The sequence below is a fragment of the Oncorhynchus nerka genome, linkage group LG6, assembly GCF_034236695.1.
Source record: "Oncorhynchus nerka isolate Pitt River linkage group LG6, Oner_Uvic_2.0, whole genome shotgun sequence".
In the NCBI taxonomy this organism is placed as follows: Eukaryota; Metazoa; Chordata; class Actinopteri; order Salmoniformes; family Salmonidae; genus Oncorhynchus; species Oncorhynchus nerka.
This window is the reverse complement of record NC_088401.1, coordinates 6,777,906-6,783,937: the sequence shown is the minus strand read 5'-3', so window position 1 is coordinate 6,783,937 and position 6,032 is coordinate 6,777,906. Positions and strand designations below refer to the sequence as shown.

At 43.7% G+C, this 6,032-nt stretch overlaps 1 protein-coding gene across 1 annotated transcript in view; it reads right to left on the bottom strand.

Moving 5' to 3' along the window:
• Positions 1-5,714: 5,714 nt before the first annotated feature.
• The window catches only part of LOC115124303 (musculin-like), a 2,578-nt gene continuing 2,260 nt past the window's right edge, over positions 5,715-6,032 (bottom strand). The window contains exon 2 of the mRNA XM_029653709.2: positions 5,715-6,032. This exon is cut by the window's right edge and continues 261 nt beyond it. The gene's annotated coding sequence lies outside the window, so the exon portion shown is untranslated.

Sequence of the window (6,032 nt, the reverse complement as noted above, 5' to 3'; positions counted from 1 at the left end):
GATCCTCGATTTCGGCGATGTCATCTACAAAATGGCTTCCAACACTCTACTCAGCAAACTGGATGCAGTCTATCATAGTGCCATCCGTTTTGTCACCAAAGCACCTTATACCACCCACCACTGCGACTTGTATGCTCTAGTCGGCTGGCCCTCGCTACATATTCGTCGCCAGACCCACTGGCTCCAGGTCATCTACAAGTCCATGCTAGGTAAAGCTCCGCCTTATCTCAGTTCACTGGTCACGATGGCAACACCCATCCGTAGCACACGCTCCAGCAGGTGTATCTCACTGATCATCCCTAAAGCCAACACCTCATTTGGCCGCCTTTCGTTCCAGTACTCTGCTGCCTGTGACTGGAACGAACTGCAAAAATCGCTGAAGTTGGAGACTTTTATCTCCCTCACCAACTTCAAACATCAGCTATCCGAGCATCTAACCGATCGCTGCAGCTGTACATAGTCTATTGGTAAATAGCCCACCCATTTTCACCTACCTCATCCCCATACTGTTTTTATACTGTTTTTTTTATTTATTTATTTACTTTTCTGCTCTTTTGCACACCAATATCTCTACCTGTACATGACCATCTGATCATTTATCACCCCAGTGTTAATCTGCAAAATTGTATTATTCGCCTACCTCCTCATGCCTTTTGCACACATTGTATATAGACTGCCCATTTTTTTTCTACTGTGTTATTGACTTGTTAATTGCTTACTCCATGTGTAACTCTGTGTTGTCTGTTCACACTGCTATGCTTTATCTTGGCCAGGTCGCAGTTGCAAATGAGAACTTGTTCTCAACTAGCCTACCTGGTTAAATAAAGGTGAAATAAAATAAAAAAAAATAAAAAAAACTGACAGGTCCTTCTATAGTACTGACAGGTCCTTCTATAGTACTGATAGGTCCTTCTATAGTACTGGCAGGTCCTTCTATAGTACTGGCAGGTCCTTTTATAGAACTGGCAGGTCCTTCTATAGTACTGACAGGTCCTTCTATAGTACTGGCAGGTCCTTCTATAGAAATGGCAGTTCCTTCTATAGTACTGGCAGGTCCTTCTATAGTACTGACAGGTCCTTCTATAGTACTGGCAGGTCCTTCTATAGTACTGATAGGTCCTTCTATAGTTCTGGCAGGTCATTCTACAGTACTGGCAGGTCCTTCTATAGAACTGGCAGTTCCTTCTATAGTACTGGCAGGTCCTTCTATAGTACTGGCAGGTCCTTCTATAGTACTGGCAGATCCTTCTATAGTACTGGCAGGTCCTTCTATAGTTCTGGCAGGTCATTCTACAGTACTGGCAGGTCCTTCTATAGTACTGGCAGGTCCTTCTATAGTACTGGCAGGTCCTATTATAGAACTGGCAAGTCCTTCTATAGTACTGGCTGGTCATTCCATAGTACTGGCAGGTCCTTCTGTAGTACCACAGTAGTAGGGACTTTTATAGTACTGGCAAGTCCTTCTATAGTACTGGCAGGTCCTTCTATAGTGCTGGCAGGTCCTTCTATAGTACCTCCCAGATACTTGCATCTAGCTATTTAGGCCATTATGGAAAGGAACGTCTGAGACATAAATTAATGTAAATCCCGTTGTTGGTGTGAGGAAGAACCAGTGGGTGAATGTGAGAGGCTGGCTCATCAGCTGGCCTGGCCCGGCCCATCATTGTGCTTCGTGTGTCCCATTAGACGACTTCACAGCCCTGAGAAACTCACCAACCACCAAACAGCTGCAAACCTCCGGGAGCGTGATGAGAAGTTTCTCCCATCTTCCTCTCCTCTGTCTGCAAGTTCTGATTATTAGTGTGTGTGTGTGTCCCAACATGGCTTCCAACATGTATAGTTTGGGGATTATACCCCAAAAAACTGCTGGTAGATCAAGAGATCCTTGACATGTCTGGGTGCAGTGATTTTACCTTCCGTGAATTTAATTTGGCCCGGAACACTGACTAAGGTTAAAAGAGTTTGTTGAAGTGGTGTGTTATGGCTGCACTGGGACTGACAGTGGGATAGCCTAACTAACATACCATCTGGAGAGGGTAGCATTGACCTCATGGAGGGCTAAGACCTAATCAGGAGGGCTGGGATCTAATCAGGAGGGCAGAGATCTAATCAGGAGGGCTGATACCTACTCAGGAGGGCTGAGATCTAATCAGGAGGGCTGAGACCTAATCAGGAGGGCTGATACCTAATCAGGAGGGCTGAGATCTAATCAGGAGGGCTGAGACCTAATCAGGAGGGCTGATACCTAATCAGGAGGGCTGAGATCTAATCAGGAGGCTGAGACCTAATCTGGAGGGCTGAGACCTAATCAGGAGGGCTGAGACCTAATCAGGAGGGCTGAGACCTAATCAGGAGGGCTGATATCAAAATCAAGAGGGCTGATACTGTCCCATCATCACCACATCATCAAAGACGTTTGTATTTGTATTTATTAAGGATCCCCATTAGCTACTCCCAAGGTAGAAGCTACTTTTCCTGTATGTATTAAGGATCCCCATTAGCTACTCCCAAGGTAGAAGCTACTTTTCCTGTATTTATTAAGGATCCCCATTAGCTACTCCCAAGGTAGAAGCTACTTTTCCTGTATTTATTAAGGATCCCCATTAGCTACTCCCAAGGTAGAAGCTACTTTTCCTGTATTTATTAAGGATCCCCATTAGCTACTCCCAAGGTAGAAGCTACTTTTCCTGTATGTATTAAGGATCCCCATTAGCTACTCCCAAGGTAGAAGCTACTTTTCCTGTATTTATTAAGGATCCCCATTAGCTACTCCCAAGGTAGAAGCTACTTTTCCTGTATGTATTAAGGATCCCCATTAGCTACTCCCAAGGTAGAAGCTACTTTTCCTGTATGTATTAAGGATCCCCATTAGCTACTCCCAAGGTAGAAGCTACTTTTCCTGTATTTATTAAGGATCCCCATTAGCTACTCCCAAGGTAGAAGCTACTTTTCCTGTATTTATTAAGGATCCCCATTAGCTACTCCCAAGGTAGAAGCTACTTTTCCTGTATGTATTAAGGATCCCCATTAGCTACTCCCAAGGTAGAAGCTACTTTTCCTGTATTTATTAAGGATCCCCATTAGCTACTCCCAAGGTAGAAGCTACTTTTCCTGTATTTATTAAGGATCCCCATTAGCTACTCCCAAGGTAGAAGCTACTTTTCCTGTATTTATTAAGGATCCCCATTAGCTACTCCCAAGGTAGAAGCTACTTTTCCTGTATTTATTAAGGATCCCCATTAGCTACTCCCAAGGTAGAAGCTACTTTTCCTGTATTTATTAAGGATCCCCATTAGCTACTCCCAAGGTAGAAGCTACTTTTCCTGTATTTATTAAGGATCCCCATTAGCTACTCCCAAGGTAGAAGCTACTTTTCCTGTATTTATTAAGGATCCCCATTAGCTACTCCCAAGGTAGAAGCTACTTTTCCTGTATTTATTAAGGATCCCCATTAGCTACTCCCAAGGTAGAAGCTACTTTTCCTGTGGTCCAGCAACATTAAGGAAGTTAAATATATATTTTAAAATTACAATACATTCATAATATATTTCACATCAGATAGCGTGTGTTCCCATAGGCCCCTACTCTCCTTCCACATATCCACAACATAAAATCCACGTGTACGAGTGTGTCATCGTTAAAGACTACACTTGTTGAAACGCTATTAAAAGAAAACCTAGGGCCCAGTTGAAGCTAGATGGGTTCATGAGTCTAGCTGGTCTTATCAGATATAATAACCATGACGACCATAATGGGTATATAGCTGTGACGCAATGTGGATCACACAAAGCTTGTGTTCCAAATCTGGTCCCTTTACAGTGCACTACTTTTGATCAGAGCCGTATGGTCTCTGGTTGAACGAAGTGCGGCAATGGGCTATAGGGAATAGGGTGCCATTTGGGACACAGTAAATGTGGATAACTCTTTGAGAGAGTGTCACGGCTTGTGAATATGGGCCCCTTCTAAAGGGGCTTTGGGAGGATCTAATTGATTACAGAACGGTTGAATGCACAGATGTTCTGTGACTGAATAAAAACAAGTTTTTTTCATGAGAAACACATATAACTTTTTCACACAGGCAAACTAACACTGGGAAAGTCCCAACCCAACCCTCTGTATATTTAGCTAATGTTTATCACTATTGGGAATGGGATATTTGTTATTGGGTATTGGGGTACTGGGTATTGGGTATTTGGTTTTGGGGTACTGGGTATTGGGGTACTGGCTTTTGGGGTATTGGGTATTGGGGTATTGGGGTATTGGGTATTGGGGTATTGGGGTATTGGGTATTGGGGTACTGGGTATTGGGTATTGGATATTGGGGTACTGGGTATTGGGGTATTGGATATTGGGGTATCGGGTATTGGGTATTGGGGTATTGGATATTGGGGTATTGGATATTGGGGTATTGGGGTATTGGGTATTGGGGTATTGGGTATTGGGGAACTGGGCATTGAGGTATTAGGGTATTGGATATTGAGGTATTGGGGTATTGGGTATTGGGTATTGGGGTATGGGGTATTGGGGTATTGGGTATTGAGTATTGGGGTATGGGGTATTGGGGTATTGGGTATTGGGGTATGGGGTATTGGGGTATTGGGGTATGGGGTATTAGGTATTGGATATTGGGGTATTGGTATTTGGGTATTTGGGTATGGGGTATTGGGGTATTGGGTATTGGGGTATGGGGTATTGGGGTATTGGGTATTTGGGTATTTGGGTATTGGGTATTGGGGTATTGGGTATTGGGGTATGGGGTATTGGGGTATGGGTATTAGGTATTGGATATTGGGGTATTGGTATTTGGGTATTGGGGTATTGGGTATTGGGGTATTGGGTATTTGGGTATTTGGGTATTTGGTATTGGGGTATTGGGTATTGGGGTATGGGGTATTGGGGTATGGGTATTAGGTATTGGATATTGGGGTATTGGTATTTGGGTATTTGGGTATGGGGTATTGGGTTATTGGGTATTGGGGTATGGGGTATTGGGGTATTGGGGTATTGGGTATTTGGGTATTTGGGTATTGGGTATTGGGGGTATTGGGTATTGGGGTATGGGGTATTGGGGTATGGGTATTAGGTATTGGATATTGGGGTATTGGTATTTGGGTATTGGGGTATTGGGTATTGGGGTATTGGGTATTTGGGTATGGGGTATTGGGGCATTGGGGTATTGGGTATTGAGTATTGGGGTATTGGGTATTTGGGTATGGGGTATTGGGGCATTGGGGTATTGGGTATTGGGGTATTGGTATTTGGGTATGGGGTATTGGGGTATTGGGTATTTGGGTATGGGGTATTGGGCTATTGGGTATTTGGGTATGGGGCATTGGGGTATTGGGTATTGAGTATTGGATATTGCTATGTCTTTTGGGTGTCTGGCATTGGACATCAACAATCTGTATTTGTATGACATAGGCCTGTTCCTGATGATCTTTTCTCCAAACGAATGGAAATTAAACACAAAACAGCATCCAGCGTAATGCATTATGGTACGTTGCTATTTACAGCGTGGCTTGAAATAACAAAACACTACGGTACTGTGCTTTGACCACTAACAGAACAAGACACCACATAACAATCAAACAACCATATAAAAACCTCTGTTTTCTCCTCCTAACAGAGCTTCCTCATTAAGGAAATGTTCTCCTTGTCTTGCCTTAAGAGTGCCTCCCCCCCACCATCGCTTTGAAGAAACTGGCCATTCTAGATGCTTATCAGCAGATTTATTAAAAAATTATAAACATGCTCTCCTTACTGCATTACAAGTAAAGTTGGCATAGAGTTCAAAGTGAATACTCTGTGTGTGTGAGAGAGAGAGAGAGAGAGAGAGAGAGAGAGAGAGAGAGAGAGAGAGAGAGAGAGAGAGAGAGAGAGAGAGCAAGACAGAGAGAGACAGAGACAGAGAGAGAGAGACAGAGAGAGAGAGAGCGAGACAGAGAGAGAGACAGAGACAGAGACAGAGAGAGAGACAGAGAGAGAGACAGAGAGACAGAGAGAGAGACAGAGACAGAGACAGAGAGAGAGAC